This window comes from Staurois parvus, unplaced genomic scaffold (assembly GCF_062004578.1).
Source record: "Staurois parvus isolate SC_StPar_1 unplaced genomic scaffold, SC_StPar_1.0 ptg000668l, whole genome shotgun sequence".
NCBI classification, from domain to species: domain Eukaryota; kingdom Metazoa; phylum Chordata; class Amphibia; order Anura; family Ranidae; genus Staurois; species Staurois parvus.
Window position 1 is genome coordinate 5,840,334 of NW_028318464.1, and position 21,750 is coordinate 5,862,083.

Consider the following 21,750-nt stretch of genomic DNA (forward strand, 5'->3'; position numbering starts at 1 on the left):
AATTAATTCAGAAAGTGCAGTAGCATCATTTAGCATCGTTAGCAGTTAGATATGTGCGGCTATCCAAATAACAAATTTAGCTGCATACAGAGTTCACCTGTTCATCTACACGTTTCTACAATCTATCTCATTTGATTTCCTCATGCCGACTCCATAGCCCTAGTCACTTACAGTAATTACTTTAGTTGACAATTGCAGAAGTTAAGGAGCAGGGGAAGAAAACCAGCAGGGCCAGCCATAAAAATACAGCCAACCTTAACCTTTAACATAGTCCACCTATTTTTTATCTGCCCCTGAGCTCTACTTGTGAAGATTTAAATACATGTCTGCCTGTAATGTATACATATTTCTCCTTAAATGAATCCTGTTTGTACTTCTTGTTTGCCTGTTATCTTTGTAACACCCACTTGTTATTGTTCACGTTTTATGTGTAGACCTATTTTGGATCGATGTTATGACCTTTTTTTTCCCAATAAAATATTTGAACAAGGAAAAATACAGTCAACCATTTGTTCATAAAAATTACTCTAGCACTGAATGAACTTTAAAAAATTCAGTTCGGATAATATAATGTCATGGGACAAAAACACAAACAAAAGTGGCATTGCTTGCATAGAGTAAACTGTAATGTTATATAAGAAAATATAAAACTTAAAATAGGTCACATATACCACAAGCTATCATTTCAGATAAAAATAATAAATATTGTAATGATTTGGAGCTTAACCTTTGCTGGAGACGCAGCCACTGACACTAATCAAATCTGAATTAAGCCTTTGCAGCCTGAGGTCTGTGCCAAATTTGCACCTCAGTAAGCTTTAGCATTTTTAGCTGTGTCAGTTGCTACCCAAAACATTTTTCATCCCTCAAGACAGGTACAGATGCTTTCTTTTGGCACCATTAAGATGCTTATTTCATTTACTGGCATAGTACAAGTGAAAACTTGGAAAAAAAAAAAAACATTTCTCAAGGGCTTTGCCTGAGCTACTCTCACAAAATGAACTATGCCTAGTCCAAGTTTTTTCCTGTAGATTCTGCTTCTCACAGAGGTACAAGGGTAAGTAGTAATACAAAAATAGCATTTATCAACAGGAAAACATGGACAATTCAAAAGTTAAATATGAACTCCATAAGAAAAAACTTTTTTTTCCCTGGTTTTCTATAAAATAGGAAAGAGACTGTATTTTTAATCCTGTTGTACAGTGACTCTGGTTAGACAGATCTTATACACAAAGAGGCCTCCCAGAAGCCCTTTAGATACAATCTAAGAAATGGAGAGAAAGAACACCAACAGTATGGTTGAGCGCCCAAATATATTTGATCATAAAAATCTGAAAGGACAAGCCATTAATGTTTTGGGGGGCTCATCAGGACTTAATGTGCTGGATAAAATAAAATGTGACTTAAGTACTTATAAAATATTTTTTTCAATCTGAGTCTATTGAGGGACATATTAACGTCAAACAAACAGGACATACGGTTGAAAAATATTCTATGAGAAGAGGGTTAGGCTGCTTCCTTCAAGAGGTTTGGACCTGGGCAAAACACAGAAACATTAGCCACTACAAACTCCACCAAAAACAGTCATGCCTCCGTTTTGTGAGCAAGCAGCCAATAACAGAGGGACATGACATGCACCACTCAATCTAATTTTCTCTATAGTCTAGTAAAGTAGACAGGATTGTAAAAACATTCTATGACAAGTGGGATTTTAAAAGTAGTCCAAATAAGGGGTGGGCAAGCCCCTTGGGAAATGAACTAGCATCCACAATAGAATTGAGGATTGATGAATAACAATAAGAAGAGAGGAGAGAAGCAGCACAACAATGAAATACATTTTTCAAACAACCTGGTGTTTACAATTAGGACTGCGAAATTACTAGAAGTAATTTGTACCATTGGAAGCAAGGAATTTCCACCAACAAGGTTGTCAAAATTCACTGTGAGGGAAATACATGTGGAATTATACTAAGCAAAGAGAAAAGTAAATTAGACCAGTAGTTAAGTTGGTCAATCAAAATACTATTATGAAGGCCTCAGCCTAGTACACCAAACCCTTTTCTTCACCAGAACAGACAAAATAAGGTCATGGAAAAATAAACCAAATTAAAAACAGTCCAAAATGTTAAGATATTTTTAAGCTTTGACATTAGGACAAGGGATATCTAGAATAGGAGGGATGTTCGTAGATAAGAAGTCTCTAAAGAGATATGTATAGAACTTAGAGCTCTCCAATAGAAAATTTCCATGAAGATAGTTTAAAAATAGAAGAGTATAAAACCCACAGTCCTTATAAAGGCGAGAGTGAAGTCAACACCTGAAGTAGGCCGGAGTGAAGTTCTATTATGACTCCAAAAGTGAAACAAGTAGCCAAAGGATAACAGAACCAAGCATCACAAGGGAGTAGAATCACAATAATAGATCAGTCACTGGAATGAGAAAAAAAAAACTGTATACATTATATCTACAAAGAGAGCAAAGCAAGGGTGAGGTTGATTCACGTCATCAGCAGATCCCCTGCAGTGGGAAGGGTGTACACTCCAAGCACCAGAAGAATCAGGAATAACATGGTCAATGACAGTGCCAAAAAGGCCTCTATCCCTAAAGGAAGAGCAAAACAGACACTCCTTAAGAGCATGGTCAGCTTCCCAGGTACGGATCCAAAGTGCTGTAAGGATATGAACACACAAATAGACATTAGGCCCATGCAAGAGGCAAATTAAGTAGCTCGTAGGAGTCCATCATAGCTAAAGTGCATGGTTTTTAACTTTTTTTTACGCCCAAAGTTCCAGGGTATGCAGTTTTGTCCTGTAGATGGAACAGTCTCTTAAGAAGTAATCCACTCAGATATAGATGCACAAATTAGAGTGAGTGCCAAAATGGGAGGAACAATTGTACCAGAAGGCTCAAACTGATACCTTAGGACAGAACCCATGTGAAAATCAGTGAATTCCAAAAGAACATCATCAACCTGTTTGGGTAGAGACCACTTGTCAATAAAATTAATTTGGTCAGTGAAAACACTTCCAAGTGTAGAGGGACTCCAAAGACTCCCCCAGTTGGTTTCGGTCCTTAGAATGGATGGTTTTACAAATAATTTAATGGAAAGGTTTTTGAAGCTACAGCTATATAAGACCCACTGCATTTAAAAGCAGGCTGATCCCCTAATTGAAGGGTAAACTGTACTGCATCAATCATAGGATCAATAACGTCTTGTAAAGCGGAGTCATATGGGACTTGCTGAAAAAAAATAGACTGGACAGCTCGGATTTTGAATGAGAGATAGTAATAATAGGAACCTCAGACATACAAAAGGTCAGAGGTACAGTAGCGGGTTTGGTGAAAGTATGCAGCTTAGAACCCTTATGGGCAGAATTTTGCATTAACTGTGTACAGGCCAACAAAAAATCTTCAATCGATAACAGGGGCCTTTTGACTGTATGTGATGGATGATACTCACTTTGCAGAGACTCCAGGGAGGAGGATTCTATAGCAACTGGGGTCCCATGATCTCTTCTGCAGTTGTTGGTCTATTTTGGGAGAGCTGAAAAATTACTGTGAGGTGTAATAGGTAAGTATGGGTTGAGGTCGCCTGTTACAGCTGGACTGTCCTCTATGTTTCTATGGAACAATATGCTGTACTGCAATGCAGACAGCAACTGGACCCAAAGAAAGACATTACCTGGTGTACTCACAAACCCAAGCAACAGTGAGAATTTCATGCAGCCGAAGGTGATTCAGTCACTGCAGGCAGGCAGTGGAATTGGGATGGAGACAAGAAGATTTTACAGTACCAACAGGACAGTTCTTCTTTCGGGCTGAAATTGCAGGATAAAGTATGCAAGTGCATGTGGGTCTCATTCTATCTAGAGGATGACAACAGTGCTCAGTTGCCTCAGCTTTGTTACCACACCAAAATGGAAGAAAAAAATATATAAACATTGCGCAACTGCTGGAACGGTTAAGTAATTTGAAATGTTAGACTAGGCATGTGCCCAAAGACACATTTCAGACAAAAAAAAAACTGAAAAAAAAAGAAAGAGGTTTAAGAAAACCATATTGGACAAACTGACAAGGTTTAGACCAGTAGGTTACTGTGTACTAGAAATGACCAAGAATGAGAAATGATCAAGAATGACCATTTACTGAAGTCCCATAGTAGCAAAACAAAAAAATACCAATTCAGAAGCATGTAGACCTCAAGGTGACAGACAGAGATGAATGCCCACATTTAAAGATCTGTGAGGTGTGGTTTGATGTACTACAAACAACAAAAACTTTACAGAGGTTTACTCCATGCCAAAATTTGGCAAGACTTTTCGGTTTAAGATTACGCCATTAATGCCCACAAGCAATCAACACCAGGACCTACAGTCTGCTCTGTTTGAAGCTCTTGGGGGACTCGAGTGACAATAGTGCAATTACTCCCAAAACGAACAATTGTGTTTTATATTCGAATGCAAAAAACAGGTTTTACCGGCAGGAACAGCCTTAGAAAGACACAGAACAAGTAGAAAAAAAACATTCAGAAATTAATTAATTTGCCCGTACATTTTTCAAAAGGTTCGCATGAATTTAGTAAATTTGGATGTAGGTAAATTTCCTTCAAAATGATCTCAAAGTCGATTTACATGATAGGCATACTTGGACTCCCAATAGTCAGAAGGGCTGCTGTGGACAACAGTAGAATATTTTACCAATATGCGCGCCTGAGTTGAATCTAAATTTGTGGTCATTGCTTATTTATCAGATACTAAACAACTATACCTTGGCATTCCTCTCCTTATTTTCTCTTTCCATGTATGTAGAAGACTTTTATTTTACTATTATACTATTTTTCACCTTTTCTTTGTCATTATACATTATATGGTAAATGATGCTTTATTTATATATGTAGTACTTTATATATATATATATATATATATGCTGGGATTGTTCCCTATACCTTAAGTGCTAGCTGCTGCTATATATGTGTATTAGCACTCGCCTGTATACTTTGATTATATCTATTTATTAGTACTTGCTGTATATTGCAGAAATTTCAATAAAACATTTTATAAAAAAAAAAACAACAAAATTCAGAGAGCAATTCCAATCAAAAAGTGAAATTGGTAAAGCTCAAATGGTAGCCTATTAATTTCACCATAATCTAATTAATTTGCAATCCACTCTAGCCATATTTTACATCTCCTCACACATGGGATGAGTTTGCATAAACATGAACCCCTGTCTAGATCATGCACACTAATGTTTTAGTATATTCTGAACACACAGTGTAAACACTTAAAGACAAACCCTTAGATTGACTTCTCTGTAGCAGGAGCGGCCAGAAATGGATCAAAATTCGGACAGTCCCTGCTGAATCATAGTTTGATACATCTATGGCCAGCTTTAGTTCTTAGGAAGGTGGATCTTAGATCCAAGTCAAGGCCCAATATATATTGAAAGCTTGGGATTCAGGGGCACATAAGGTATACAAGTTTAAGTGGTTAAGGGCTTATTTTCACAGGCTCTGAAGATGTTACACCATAAAACACAAGTGTATTCTGCACACCTGAGTCACAGGTGTTGCATAATCAATGGAAATCTCTGGCTGAATGCTGGTAACTGCAAATCCAAGGTTTAAATGTATACAGGATGGATGAACAATCTTGGATGCAAACTGTCTGCATCCATGGGTGCAAATCTGTCCCTGTATCAGAGATGCAGATACTAGTATACAGTCTGGGCATAATAACATACTTATTTTTGTTTACAATGTATGGTTCTCTGCTACCATGTCAATGAGCCCTAAAACGTTACTTGCAAGAATATCAGGTGAATATACAGAAAAAAATCCTTAAAAACGTAAAACTAATGCAGCCTCCATATCTAAGAAATCGTAAGCTGATATAAAAAAAGATTTGTTTTTGAGTTTAGATACACTTGCATGCCTGCACACTTATCTGCATTTTGACACAAAACATTAGTTTAATCAAATTCGAATACTTGACAGGCTCACTTTAAGCTTTATTAGTCCTTGATAAGATCATTTAAGATAAAAGCAAGTCATCTGCTACTGATATTTCTTTTAAGAGAAACAGCTGCCTGACAGATAATTATATTCAGATGAAACAGCTTGTCCTACTGACCACCAATTTTCACACTTTGCATTAGATTTGCACATAAAATAAAGTTAGCTTTTAAACATATTGTTAAGTGTAATGTCGTTTTGATATTGGGAGCTTTCAAAAGGTTAATTAGATGCAGCGTTGGGTTGCCTCTTGTTTCTGTGTAATAACACTAATAGAAGACGAAAAACCATACATTAAAGTGGAATTTCTAATGAACCTATACTTATCTTTGCCTTCACGTTGAATGACAGCGTTGTGACATGATAGTGAAAGATAACCAAATAACTATTTAAAGATGCAGGTTTCAAAGGGTATGTCAAACACACACTCAAGAGATTCCCAAGATTTAAAGTTTATTTCTACTTTTGCGGTTACATTTTAGAAAACCTTACTATATGTTTGGTATATATTTACACTTACAAAGCATACTAACAAAAAAAAAAAAAAAGTTTTTTTTACTTTTTAGGGCTCATGTACAAAGCAGCTGATAAACTCACATTTAGGAGCTGTTCAGCTTTTTTTCAGCCGTCCCTGAACTCACCATAATGTTTTCCTATGTGTCCATGTACACATCATCGTTTACAGTCGTTTGCAGGCAGTTGAGTTTACAGTCTTTTTTTTAACGCAGAAAACTTGTGTTCAGCAGTAGATGTTATCGACGTTTCAAACGCAAAACACTTCTAAACGCGGCTAACCGCATTTATAGACATTTGCGGTATAAATTTTTTTTTTTAACTCTTCCATTTCCAGATGCTGTCCAGAGCCTTTTTTCATCATGAAAAATGCATGCAAGTGTTTTCCCAGTACTCAAAACAGACCTAGCACACCATACTTTGAGGTTTTGCATGAAAAAAAAAAATGTTAGACAATAATTTCTGCGCAGAAAAGAGCTGGAACACATCCAAACAGCAGACAAAAAACAAATCCTACTCTCTCTGCTTCTGCTCTCTCTCAAAATGTCTGAAATAGTAAATTTATTACTGTTTCAGTGCTTTCTGGGCATTTTGGAAGGGCTCCTGAGGTTATCTTAAAAAAACGCTTCTAAATGCGAACGCTCATAAATGCGGTATGCAAACACGGCTAAACAGACGGTTTTTAACCACGTTTTCAAGCAGTCAGTTTCCATTGTTCAGAAGTGTCCCGTGTACATGAGCCTTAGTGTAGTGTTGTACTTTTGGTGTCATGGCCAACTTCAATCATTTCTGAACGAGCCTTGCTTCAAAAGCTAAGAGGTTCTAAAGGCAACACTTTTTTTTCTATTTTAATGTATTCTCTGCTTTAAGGTAAAAAAAAAAAAAAAAAATCTTTCAGTAGCGGCTACCCTCAGCGCCCTTCCCCCCACCATCACTTACCTGAATCTTCTCTCGCTCCAGTGCAATCCCTTCTACAGCACTCCATCCTGCATTCACAAATCCAGTGAGGAGGTTGGGGGCAGGGCTGACTGGCACTGTGTGTTTCTATGGACGCACACAGCCTAGCTGAAGAGCTCTTGAGTGCTTTTATAGCAAGCGGATTGCTATGGAGGCACTTGGAGAAAACAAGAAGCGGACAGAGCTGTTACTGTACCCCACAAAAGGAGGAAAAGGACTTTGTGTAAAACCACTGCACACAGTAGGTTAGTGTAACATTTTTTCTGTTAGGAAAAAAAAAAAAAAGCTTTACAGCTGCTATATTTTGCAAAAGTGGTCAAATCTAGTTTACAACTCATAATGAGATCTGCCAGCACAGTAGAGAAAGGGGTAATTATGGCAAACACAGCTCCCTAGTAGTTTTCAATACTGGAGTTATCAAGAAAAGAATATCTAAAAAGGCAAGCAGCAATTTTTAAAATATGTTTTAAGTTCTGCTATTTAAAATTAGAACACAAAGTTGGTGTTATCCCAATTTGGATGAGAAAGTGGAACTGCACTTTAAAGTGTATGTAAAGAGAAAACTTTTCTTTTTAGTTTTGGATAGACAAGGAAAGAGTTAGAACCTTTGCCAAGCTTTAAATGCTGGTTTTCCCTCTCTGTTCGGAAATTCACCCCTATATTTGAACTTGTGAAATCTCCCAGGCACATTTTTTTCTGGTGACAAGAAAATTCGAAGAAGCAGGATGGAAAATTATTCTTGAACAAATTCTAACAGCACATGCGATTTTCTTTGGGAAAAGGACATTTATTCCAAAATCTAATGGTAAAATAATTTTCGAAGTACATTTCTGGAATTACTCCTAGCATGATATGAATGCATTTATTATTATATTATACAGTAATTATATAGCGCCAAAAAGTTTGCTCAGCGCTGTACATTATAGTGGGGGACAATTTTAAAATTAAAATATATAAAATGTTCTTTTGAAATTGGATGAGGGATATACAATACAGCAGCGGCTTTATGGACTAGAATATAATCAGAATGTGGCTAGTTACAGGTTTATTGCACTTTTTTTTTTTGTCCAAATATTTTATGGTGACTTCCACATGATAAGAACCAGTCATCCTTATTTTGGTTTACCTAGGATACACATACAAATGTGCATCCTAACTTATGTAAATTTTTGTATCTTCATTCATTATGGCACAGTCTAATGTGTTCCTTCCTCAGTGTCTTCTGGTGATAATCATATGCTCCATGGGTATGAGTATCCATTCTCATTATGGTATGTGTAGTGCTCACCCTGGAGGGGCTTGTGAAAATAAACCAGGCCTCTCTCGCACTGACGAATACAGTCTAGGGGTTTCTTTTTGTAGTTTTTTTAACGCGAGCAAAGGGTGAAAGTGCATGATACTCCAAAAACACAAGCAGGTATGGGAGGACAGATTTTCAAGTGAAAAAATTATCTAGCAGCCATCCGTCTGAGACTCTGTAAAAGCAGTGAGAGTTCTTGTAGCAACCTTCGGAATTCAACCCCCAAAGCACATGCACTCCTGAGACTCCAGGCAAAAAAGTCTTACTTATAATGTCCAAGGACAGCGGTCTCCAACCAGCTTCCATGCGGCACTCTTCATTAAAAAGGGGTCCTTCTCCAGCCAAGGTCCCTAAAGTAGTGTCCTCCCACAAATGCCTTTAAATCAAGGTTATTCCAGGCCCTCAGCCAAGCACATGCTACAGGTTTCTCAATAACACAGTTTGCCTCCCAGGCCAGAGGTCCCAGGAGAGAGAGCTCCGAACAAATGCTGCCAAACCTTTATCTTCTCCTCAGCACCCTCACCCAGTGGCTGATCCTCCTACTCTATTTCTGGAAGCTTGTTTCAGAGGCAGACAGGAGTAATCAACCACCAGGCTTAGGGATAGACCTGACCAGACCCGAAAATTAAACTGCTGCTCAGTTGGGTACAGCAGAGCCAAAAACTAAATGTATCCAGCCTAAGGCAATGCACTACATTTGGATGGAAATAATTGTGAGCCGACATTGGAGATTACCTTTTCATGAAAAGTCTATAAAGTTTATTAACAAACGGAGTTTATTACACTGCAGCAATATAGCTCCTCTAGCAAAGCAAAGAGTTTGTAATCGAATGTTCTGGATCACTTTAGATCATTTAATACTGCAATATTTCTGATACTCCCACTTTAATAAACAATGCAATGTCTGTATTAACTTTCTTCTAGGCTTTCTTTCTTCTATTTTCATCTGGTGATCTAGCCAGTACATCTGTGACAAACCATTTAACATTGACAGTCCAAAATGGGGTAGAGGGATCCATGTTGCTGCACATGCACAAGCAGCTTCAGTGGCACCATTTGGGTTTGACACTTGTGCAGTATGACTTGATCTGGAGGCTGTCCACACCAAAGCTTACTCTACGCTGCCTGGGGGCAATGCTGGGGATGGTTGAGTAGGAAAAAGGGGAGGGCTATACTTGCTTCTGACCTGACCCCTGAAATGTATATAATCCTTACTTGTGACCCTTAAACCCCATGCGTTAAATCTTGACCCCTAAACTCTGTGAAATACCTAATCCTGACCCTTGAACTCTCTGCATTACCTAATCCTAAACTCTGAATTCTGTCCAATACTTAATCCTAACTCCTGCATGCTGTGTGTAATCTACCACTGACCCATGAACAGTTTGAGTTACATAATCCTGATCTTTGCAGTCAGTACGTTACTTAATCCAAACCTCTGCACTGTACTCTGCGTGTTACGTACTCCTACACTCTATGCGCTACTTAATCCTGACCCCTGCACTCTGTACATTACTTAATCTTGACTCCAGAACTCTCTGCCTTACCTAATCCTGACTCCTTAACTCTTCACATTACGTAATCCTGACCCCCGATTTCTCTGCACTAGTTAATCCGGACTCTTGAACTCTGCACTGCTTAATCCTAACCCCTAAACTCCATGTTACTTAATCCTGACGCATGAACCCTGTACATTACTTAATCCTAACCCTCTGCACTCTGGGCATTACTTAATTCTATCCCTTGAACTCTCTGCGCTACTTAATCCTAAACCTTGAATTCTGTATGTTACTTAATCAAGACCCCTGCACTCTGTATGTTGCTTGATCATAACCTTACTTAATCCTGACTCCTGCACTTTGTGCTTTATACTCTTGACCCATAGCAGCAGAGGGTCAAGCTTTATTTAACCATACAACTTTAAACCCCAACAACTGTTACCACAATTTGGCCATACTCCTAATTTGCCACATTGTTCTACACATACCGCATCATTTCCCTCATGGTGCCTGGAATTTTGTCTTTATACCTTCAATGTATGTCTCTTGCTCAAAGTCTGTGATCCATTGTTTCAGAGCATGTTAAAATAAAAAGAGGGAGAGGAGAAGTGATTTTGTGGGTGTGCCTACAAATTAAAGTGTAGTTTTGTGGGCTAGGTTAAAAGTGGGTGCATGGTCAGTAGGAAGTAGGATGTCCCAGGATTTCATTTTGAAAATCTGGTTTATGAAATGTTCACTTTGTTGTTAGCAAATAAAGCCTATAGATGTTTTATGAAGACAACATATCCAGTGCTGGTTATTGTTGGCGTTATTGCTTTCTCAGTGGTACCTTGATGGGTTGCACGTTTTTTTTTTCTTAAAGAGGTACTTCACCCTACCTAGCTAAAATTTCTAGTCCCTGATAATTTTTCCTATATTTTATTTATTTATTATATGTACTTATACGGCGCTGATAATTTACACATAGTGTACATTCACATCAGTCACTACCCTCAAGGAGCTCACAAATCTAAGGCCCTAACTCACAAACATACACATACTAGGGCCAACTTTAGACAGGAGCCAATTAACCCACCAGCATGTCTCTTGGGTGTGGGAGGAAACCCACGCAGGTACAGTGAGAACAAGCAAACTCCGTGCAGGTAGTATCGTGGCTGGGATTTGAACTAACGAACCTCATGCTAACCACTTAGCCACTGTGCTCTTATGTTATAAATAAAAAAAAAAAGTATTAGTCCTCAGAGTTCAGTGTTGTCCTCCTTTCACAACAAAGTTCTTCTTCCTCAATCTGTTTCCACATCGCCAACGTGCAATGATATCCTGCGCATGCACAAACACGGTGTGGGTCTCTGCCAGGTCTAGGGGGTCCCCTAGACCTGGCAGAAACCCACAGTTTTTCTTAGCATGATTGAGCTCCCCATGCATAGAGGAGCCCCATGTCTGTTCATGTGCAAGACTTGCACTGGAACACTGAAGTACCGCCTACTGTGATGTAATGTAGACACCACAGGAGGCAGGGGGTGGGTGGAAATGTCATCCTCACTTAAAAAATAAAAAAAGGTATTTGATGTTAAAAAAAATTCATTTGTTTAAGAGTTAGAGTGAAGGAGGCAGAAAAGGTTAAGTGCTATTTGTGAGTAAAGATCCACTTTAACTTCAGACTTTCATGGATCTCTGATGGCTCAGCGTTTTCTTTTGTGAACAATTAAGTAAATTTGTGTAGTGTAGGAGGGAAGTTTGGAACACGTTTAAAATTGTTAAGTGTATCATCATCGGTTGATGAATATTACAAGGCAAAGCATAAAAACATAACTTTTTTTATATACGCACAAAACCAAAAGGAAAGGGTTAAAATTTACCAGCACATTTGTGGAAGGTAGAACGTTTGGAAGATTTTTCAAAGAGATGGAGAGTCACCGTTTCTATGGTCATGACCAGTGACAGTGACAAATGAGAAGTGTATGGCTATACACTGCAGCCACTCAATTACTCAGACCAGTTATGTTCATTTTAACACATGTCCTTTGAGGAGCTTAAATTACATTTCACCCTATAAGAGGAACATAGAAACGTCTCAGAGGCTGAGATTATCAAGAGCATAGCACAGCACTCACAATCCTCTCAAGCTCCTCTCCATCTACGAGGAGCATCTGAATACTTACAAAATTGACCAAGTCCCTGAAGGAAAAGCCAATTTATGAGCATAATGTAGCACATATCATTGAATAATAATAATGTTTCACATTACATCGAGTACATTAAACAACTCCAGGCAAGGATATAAATACACCCTTTATGTATTCACATGGGCGACCAGGCAGCAGTCAAAGCAAGTACTTGAGCCCACCTACACAAAGAAATGCAGCCGAACCATGTCTTACACATGCCGTGGCCACAATGCTTTGCTACATGGCAAAACTTATATTCCCTGTCACTTTGCTGGCAGTACAAGTCAATGGGGTCATGATGCGACCTCCTTGTAGCCACATGCAGTGGTTCAGCTACCATGGATTGCTTTTCAGAGGAGCGGTAAGGGTTGGTACATGCCTAAGCAAGACCTAAATGACATGAATCATTTTAAATTCAGCTGGGGTAATTATATGAAATCTCATCCATTAACTGTCGAATAAACAGATAAGGGAAGAAGAGTTGACTAAGGAATTAAATTAGTAATATTTGTTCTATAATCACATATCAGACAGTGATGCACTAAAAAGAAGGAGGGCTCATGCACCTATGTGGTCCAATCACACCATAAAACAGGGAAATGGCCCTAACACCATGGCCAAGGTGTCACAAAGGTGAGATGCAGATTTGGGTTAACTCTGCCACACTGTTTAGAATGGATCCACTATACGGATAGATGGACTGGAACTGCAGAGCTCACCAGTTGGAAAGATGGCTCAGCACTGGGAAGAAAAGATTACAAGAACTCCATAGTGTAAAACTGCCAGGCCATTTTATTACTAAAAGGTACTCACAGGATGACCATATAAAATGCGAAGAACAGCACAGAACACACCTCCGTATAGACATATGGACTTATCATTGATTTCTATTTTTTTTTTATTCTTTATCATGACACAATGGGAATGTGGAATTATTAATTTAATGGCACAGTGGACTGAATTTAAGTCATGATTTATTGTTTGTGCACTTTATATTTGTTTACATATTGATTATTTTGTACAGCGCAGCATATGTATGTTTTTGACTGCAGCTGTGTGGGGTATTCATTGATTTTTTTTTTTTTTGCTATTTGCACAAGCGCAGTTTTAGAGACTCTTTTCATGCAAGCTTTAATACTGAAAGAACACACCCCTGGACAAGATTTCATCTAGTTACCCCAGCTGAATTAAAAAGAATTCATGTCAATTAGATCTTGCTCAGGCATGAGCCAACCCTTGCCGCTCCTCTGAAAAGAAATCCATGGTAGCTGAACCACTGCATGTGGCTGCAAGGTGGTTGCACCATGGCTCCATTGAATTGTACTGCCAGCAAATGTGACTGTTGCGTATAACATTTTTGTTTTATTGGTCCAAACCTTGCTTAGAATAATGGGACATTGCAAATAAGGTTATACTGTATGGCGTTATTATTTCTACTGATAGGGTATGGCAATTATATATTTGCGTTTTCTGCCTATAGTCACATACCTACCATGCCTAATGAGAACATTGAACTCTAGGAACCAGGGCCCAGTTTAAGTCCACTATTATACCATCATTGCTAAGTCAAAGTCATAATAATGATTGTTTAATGCAAGTCGATCAAACATACAAAGCTTCAGGCAATGCGTGTTTGTTACCGCATGACAGACACATTATTCTAGTGCTTAAACACCAGTAGAACACTTCTAGCATGGTGCAGCACACATTTTTCAAGAGATTGTTCCATCAACTGCTCAGTACACTAAATAGAAGACTGCCAGTCCTTAAAGGATTTGTTCACCTTTTGACCAAAAATAATAAATGCACTTTTTTTTACAGGTAAAAAAAATGTGCATTTATTATTTTTGGTTGCAGGACCATGTAAAGCATTGCACCAGCGATCAGTAGATCGATAGTGTCATGTAGGTCTCCTGCAGACCTGTCAGTATATCCGCTTGCCCGTAGCAGATATACTGACAGGAAGAATCAATAGACTGTCATAAGGCTGCCAAAACACTGTGAATAAATGATGCAGTCATGTGGGCGATGCCCAGCACAGCCACACTGTTTTTAAAAAGTGACAGCTTGTACGGGGAATCAGGATGGGGGATGGGATTGGGAAGCAGCTGCAGCACTAGAAACATGCTACATGTTCCACCTTAAAACTGGGTGGAACATGTAACATGTTCCCAAAGGTAAACCTAACCTATAAAGCAGGGGTATCAAACTAGTGGCCCTCCAGCTGTTGCGAAACTACAAGTCCCATCATGCCTCTGCCTTTGGGAGTCATGCTTGTAACTGTCAGTCTTGCAATGCCTCATGGGACTTTTGGCATCAGCTGGAGGGCCACCAGTTTGACATCCGTGCTTTAAAAGATAAGTTCACCTTTGAGAACATGGAACATGCTCCCACTCCTGTAGCCTCTCCCTGATCTGCCGCCTGTAGTGACATCGAGCCGGGGATCTTCTCCGGGATTTCGCTGTTAACATTTTTAAACAAGTGATTGGGAAGACTACAACTACCATCAGCCTTTGCGGCTGACGGCTTGTAGTTTTTAATGAACTAACAGAGCACTGGTGGAAGCTCTAGGTAGTTCATTGATGGTTCCTTTCATTGTGCAACTGCCTGCCAGTATGAGCAGACAGCTCACACTGACAGTGTGCAGGAGCCATGCATTGCACCAAAGATCTACTGATTACGGGTGCAAGGCTTTACAGGCTCCTAATATAAAAAAATATATAATGCACATATTTTTACCTACAAAGAGATGTGCATTTGATCTTTTTAAGGTTAACATATCCCTTAAAAAACTGCTAAGTACAGCTAATTTTTCTTTAATGACAAATCTGGCTGCTACAAGGGAACCAAGCAGCAGTACAGGCGCCTATATAAATAGTTGGCTACAATCACAGTTCATCATTAGCCTGTCAATATGCTGAATTCTGTGAATGGCACTCACACAGCCTGTGCACTACCCATTGTCTTATGCGGTCTACCTAAATATGCTATGTGCAGTGCCCAATCACAGTGACACCCAACTGAAAACCGAGACAATTTGAAGCTTCAGAAGCCCTCACTCATAGTTACTCACCAGGTTTTGTAAAAGTGTAACCCCAACTAACGCCCTTAAAGTGGTTCTATAGGCTGAAGGTTTTTTACCTCCAAGTATTCATGAAGGTAAATAACCTTCAGTGTGCAGCTCCCTCCTCAGCCCTAATACCCACCTGAGCCCCATCGTGATCCAGCACTGTGTCCATGGGAGCTTCGGCTCTCCTGGGTGTCTCTCTCCTTATTGGTTGAAACACAGCAGAGGGAGCCATTGGCTCTCACTGCTGTCAACCACAGCCAGTGAGGAGAGGGCGGGGGGGGGCAGGACTGAGGAAAGCTCTGTGTGTCCTATAGACACCCTAAGGTGGCTCAGGAGCGAGCACACCCAGCTCGCTCTGGGAGCACTCGGCAAGGGGGAGGGGCCAGAAGCACCAGTGGGGGACCTGAGAAGAGGAGGATCAAGGCTGCTCTATGCAAAACCATTGCACAGAGCAGGTAAGTATAACTTATTTCTAATTTAAAAAAAAATTAAACTAACAATCACTTAAAAATTATCAAAGGCACATTTCATTCTGCACAGTGTCACCTACTTTGGGGACTATGAAATGTTGTGGCATTCACTGCCAATTACTTTCTCTGATTCAGATTGCTGTATCTGTGCAATTTACAGTGTTCTTTGCTGGAGTGGATACAGACCATCACTTTTAACTAAACGAAAAGCATTTTTAAATGTGAATAATATAAAAGATTGTACACATCAAAGAAAGGCAATTCCTGTCTTTCCAAAGCATACCAAAGTATGCTGGTACTTACAAAAGTGCTTGTGAGCCAAAGGTTGCAGACTCTTCAAGACTACAATAAATGGAACACTAAAGAACAGATGAGAAAAATGGCAAGCAGCTCATCACTTTACAACCAGCATGGGAGGAGCATGTGGGAAGCGCAATCTATCTCAAGTGACTAAAGAACTACCCCGGCAGTCAGCACAGCTAAGAAGCAGGGCTAAAGCCAAGAGATGGATACAGAGCATTCACTGTCAAAGGCAGAGATGAATACATGGAATATAATGGTCAAAATCATCATGAAAGAGGAACCAGAGTTAAAGCAAAAAGACTGATTTACAGTATCGGGGTCAAATGCATCATAAACTAGGAACCATCCTTGCTGCCCGCACCATCCATACTACACTTAAAGCGGTTCTATAGGCAGAAGGTTTTTTACTTTAATGCATTCTATACATTAAAGTGTTACTAAACCCAGGACCCTGCGTTTGCTATATCTGGCCTCCCACAGTACACAGAACATGGAAATGTAATTGTTTTAGTAAATATAAACTAAATACCTTTTCTCATCAGCAGTTAGAGCAGTCTTGTGACTTCTATCAGTGTCCAGCAGAGCACCGGTTAAATGCTTCTAGGAGGAGTTTTCTTTCTGCTCTAGGAGGATGCAGGACCCCTGACCCTCTGTCTGGACAGTGCTGATTGGCCCTGTGCTGATCACATGCACTGTCCCAAGAAAAAAAAACCTCTCTAGAAACACACTAAACTGAACATGTGCAGAGTGTCTCCACACATATGTCTTACCAGGAGATAGGAGGTAGACACTGGAAAAAGGGGGAGATCAGAGAAGACAGGATCAAACAGCATTTTTAAACAATACAGAAGATTAACCACTTAGGTTCCACAGTGAGTACAACAAGTATGCTTTACTGCATATACAGACTGATTAATTTACTGTTGTGGGTTTAGTAACACTTTAAGGTAAAAAAACTTGTGCGTACGGCATCCCCTGAGCCTCCCAAATACTTATCTGAGCCCAATATTGAACCAGGGATGTGCATGAGAGCAGCAGCTCTCTCTCTCCTCATTGGACAAAGAGGCAGCAGTGGGAGCTATTGGCTCCTTCTGCTATTAATCAGAACCAGTGAGGAGGGAGCAGGGTGGAGCCATGTTCTCTGTGTCAATGGACATGCAGAGATGGTACAGGAGAGATAATGCACGAGTCCCCCCATAGCAGTTTCTTGCTATGAGAGCACTCAGTGGGGGAGAGGATCCCAGAGCACCAAAAAAGAGAAGGATCAGGGCTGTTCTGTGCAAAACCATTGCACAGAGCAGGTAAGCATTACGTTTGTTATTTCAAAGAAACAACATTTTAGGTTTAAAATCACTTTAAAACATGAAACATTGCATGCAATTACTCTAGGCAGTAAATACAATATTTTCTTTAGACAGCCGATAATCATGCCCTCTGCAGGCGTGCCAAATTTATAGAATTTGTAGTAATGCAAGATGGAAAAGAAGATTGTGGTTATAGCCCAAAAGAATCTAAAGCAAGACAAGCAAGTATGAAAATAAAAGAGTACATCTAAATGTCATATAATTTCTATCATGTTATTGTAATTTGAAAAGTATTTTGCAATCTTTGTACCCTCCAGTTTGCTTTAAAATAATACCTTGAAATACTATGTAGAAATGAATATATGATTTTACATTTTGGTTGTAGATATACTTTAATGCCAAATGTGATTGGGTAAACTCATAAGTGCTTTTTTCACCACTTTATACTGGCTTTTCAAAATAAATGCAATAACAGCCAGATGAAGTTTTTCCAGAATCGGGACAGTCCCTTCAAATGAGGGACAGTTGAAAGCGAATATTATACACAGGGCTTTTTACAGTACTACACACAATGTTTTAGCAAACTAAATGACATGTAGTTAAGACTAGAGAAGAAATGAAAATGGTATTAAACCGAAATGGCAAACATTTATTACATTGCAGCTTACCAGTTCCTAGATGTGATGGCTGCATTCATTTTCTAATTTTGCTTTCTTTACTTTATTTTTACCTAGCGATCCAGCCAATAAGTCAGTTGTTTTTCAACAGAACAAGCGCTTCTGCAAATGTAACAGTTAAGAGAACTGAGACAAATCTTTTACCACTGACAGGGGCGCTTACAATGATCAGCTTAAATTTAATCATGTAAAACCTTTATCCTCAAAGGAAAAAAAAAACTTGCTTAAACTGCTTGTAAAACTGCAGTGTGAGCTGGAGTTTGGCTTAAATTTGTTAGTGTATTTAAATCTGCCAGTACAGTTAACACTCCCTTCAAACTGGCAATGCTGCTGTCCAAAGGTGCCCCCTGTGCTTCTTCATACAGAGAGATGGCACTCTAATACAAGATGAGTGTTACTGTCCAGATCATCAGGTGAAAACAGAGGGGAAAAAAGCCTAATAATACAAAATGCAGCCACCACATCTAAGGATTGGTAAGCTCCAATATGTTAAATTCTTGGTATTGGGTTTAATAGTACTTGAAGGCTAAACTTTTTCTTTCATTTTAGCCTAAGGTAGAGTCATCACTGTCCCATTGGGAAGATTTCTCTTCACTTCCTCTCCCATAGCCATAGTTTTGCCTCCAGCTATACCTTAAAGTGGTTCTAAAGGCAGAAGGATTTGTTTACCTCCATGCATTCTATGCATGAAGGTAAAAAAACTTTCTGGTTTCAGCCCCCCTAATATTTACCTGAGCCCCTTCTCAATCCAGCAATGCACATGAGAGCCTCAGTTCTCCCAGGTCTCTCTCTCCTCATTGGCTCACACAGCAGTGGGAGCCATTGGCTCCTGCTGCTGTCAATCACAGCCAGTGAGCCAATGAGGATAGGGCAGGTGGAGGGGCAGAGCCGTGCTCTGTGTGTGAATGTCCATAGCAGCTTTCTATTGGGGGCACTCGGCAAAGGGGGAGGAGCTAGAATCGCTGATAGGGGACCCAAAAAGAAGAGGATTGGGGCTTCTCTGTGCAAAACCATTGCACAGAGAAGCTAAGTATAGAATGCTTGTCATTTTTTTTTTTATTGCAACCTTTAGAATCACTTTAAGATCTAATTGAAGTGTACATAAGAAATGATTAGTGTCAGGGTTGGGTTTACATAAAAGGTGTGGCATTAGGGTTGGGAATCTCTGACATCTCTGACAGCCAATATATCAGATGTAAAAGTGAAGGGGTTGTCCATAGCAGTCAATAACATTTTGGGTCTTCATTTTCCAGATGAGACTACAAAATGAAAGGCATCAGCTAACTAGTTACTACAGGCAAAAATCATTTCTCACTGAACCACACCACCTTTAAACTGGGATGAGCAGTAAAGAGTTAATATATTTGCTTTCTGCAGAAAGAGAAAACTGAAATTGCTTCAATTTTGTGGGAGGGAACAGTAATTGGCCACTGTATAAAAACATGTGCAAATACAATAAAACTCCATTACGCCCTTGGAATGCACACAGAATAATAATAAAATGGCAAGTTTTAATTTTTATTCCCACAATTTTATTGTGCTGATTAATTAAGGTTTGTAACATTAATTAACAGAACAATTCTAATGATGCTGCATGACATACAGATTGCTGGTCTCGGAAACGTTTAAGACCAGTTTTGTTAAACTTTCATGGTGAACACGCAGCTTTCTGTGATTAGATGATGCACAGATTACATCAATAGGGTTTTCCGCAGAGATAATGTATGGTTTGCAGATTCTAAAGGATAGATAAAAGTAAATGTACAGTTTTCTGAGAGTACAGCATATCGATGAGGCAATGTCGTATTTCAGATTAATGCTGGATACTGTGAACACATTTAAAGCTGACCTAAACCCAAATATCCCCAGTCACTTCCCTGGGCAAATAAATGTAAACCCTTACATATACCCAATGAAGTGACTGGCCTCAGGGGATCCACAGTGATGAAAAAAAAAATCCCCCTACATAAGTTTTACCTGTTTCTCTGTGCCCTTTCAAGAATTTAAACTGCATTTCTGACCTTCAGAAGGCAGGGGGCAAGGATCTGACATAGTACACTGCAAAACAGAACACAGAGCTGAGTGTAATCTGAGACTTAAGCGGAGGGAATGGACACACCCAGTCTCATAAGGAAACCTGTACAGCTGAGGCTGTCAATCATCTGCTGTGTGCTGGAGAGAGGGCGGGTTGTCTGGTGTCAGCAAAGACTTTCAGAGGTGACTCATGCAGATAGCAGAGGAATGACAGAGCATAGAGAAATCAAACTAGGCACCTTGAATTGAGGCACATACACACTACAGCAGGGCTTGAAATTTCCACTCGCCTGCTCACCAATGGCGAGTGCAAATTATGGTGGGGGCGAGTGTGTCCCCCAGGGCCATCTTGCTGAGCAGGCTCGGGGCTCAGGCCGGATTGATCTGTCATTGGCACTGGCAGCCATCAGGCTGCTCAATAGCTGAGCGCAGTGAAAGCAAAGCAAGGAGTATGTGCTGTGCTCTCTGCTGCCCCCTAGAATGCAGTACCCGGGTCTGTGAGTGAACAACGAAGTACTGCAACTTTTTATGGGCGGGGTGTGTGTGTGTCAGTGTACATGTTTTTGTGTGTGTGTGTGTGTCAGTGTGTGTCTGTATGTGTCTGTGTATGCATGTACAATTGTACATGTGTGTGTGTGTATATGCATGTGTGTATCTGTACATGTATGTGTGTGTGCGCATGCACGTGTGTATGTACGTACATGTGTCTGTGTATGTATGTACATGTGTCTGTGTGTATGTATTTCTGTGTCTGTACATGTATCTGTGTGTAAGCATGTCTGTACGTGCCTGTGTGTGTATACATGTGTCTGTATGTGTGTACACACGTGTCTCTGTTCGTGTGTGTACATGTTTCTGTGTGTGTATGCGTATGTATGTACATGTCTGTGTGTGTGTACAGGTGTCTCTGTTTGTGTGTGTTTGTTGGTGGCGAGTAACTCTAAGGCCTGGTTAGTAGCTCAGGACTTTAAATTTTAAGTTCTGCACTACAGAAAGATACTCGGTTTTCATTTTACATTTCAGAGGTTTACAACCAGTCCTTAGATGTGGCAGCTGCATTAGTTTTCTTTTTAGGCATTTTTTCCTTTATTTTCAGCTGGTGGTGGGATTGCCACCTTTGTTCTGGCAAAATAATAGACAGGGGTGGAGAAGGGATGTGCACTAATAGCAGCTCCTTTGATTTGGCAAAATATGGAACAGGACAGGAAGGATTTGAGTGCAAAACTTTTGTTTTCTTAAAAATTACTTCACAGCAATTCATTACAAAGACACACATGGTTTACAGTGATTCATTTGACTGGAAAAAAAAAATGAAAATATGGTACCACAAGGAACAATCTTGCAGGCATAAAGCATGTGAAGCGTGCATCAGCTACATTGCGCTAGATACTGACCATGACCTAAAGGAACAAGGTTCTCAAAGGTAAACTTATCCTTTAAAG

The 21,750-nt window shown here is 39.6% G+C and overlaps 1 protein-coding gene across 2 annotated transcripts in view; it reads right to left on the reverse strand.

The window, feature by feature from the left end:
- Window positions 1-21,750, reverse strand: part of LOC149447878 (leucine-rich repeat and fibronectin type III domain-containing protein 1-like protein) — a 789,142-nt gene that overhangs the window by 536,668 nt on the left and 230,724 nt on the right. The gene's annotated exons all lie outside the window — the stretch shown is intronic.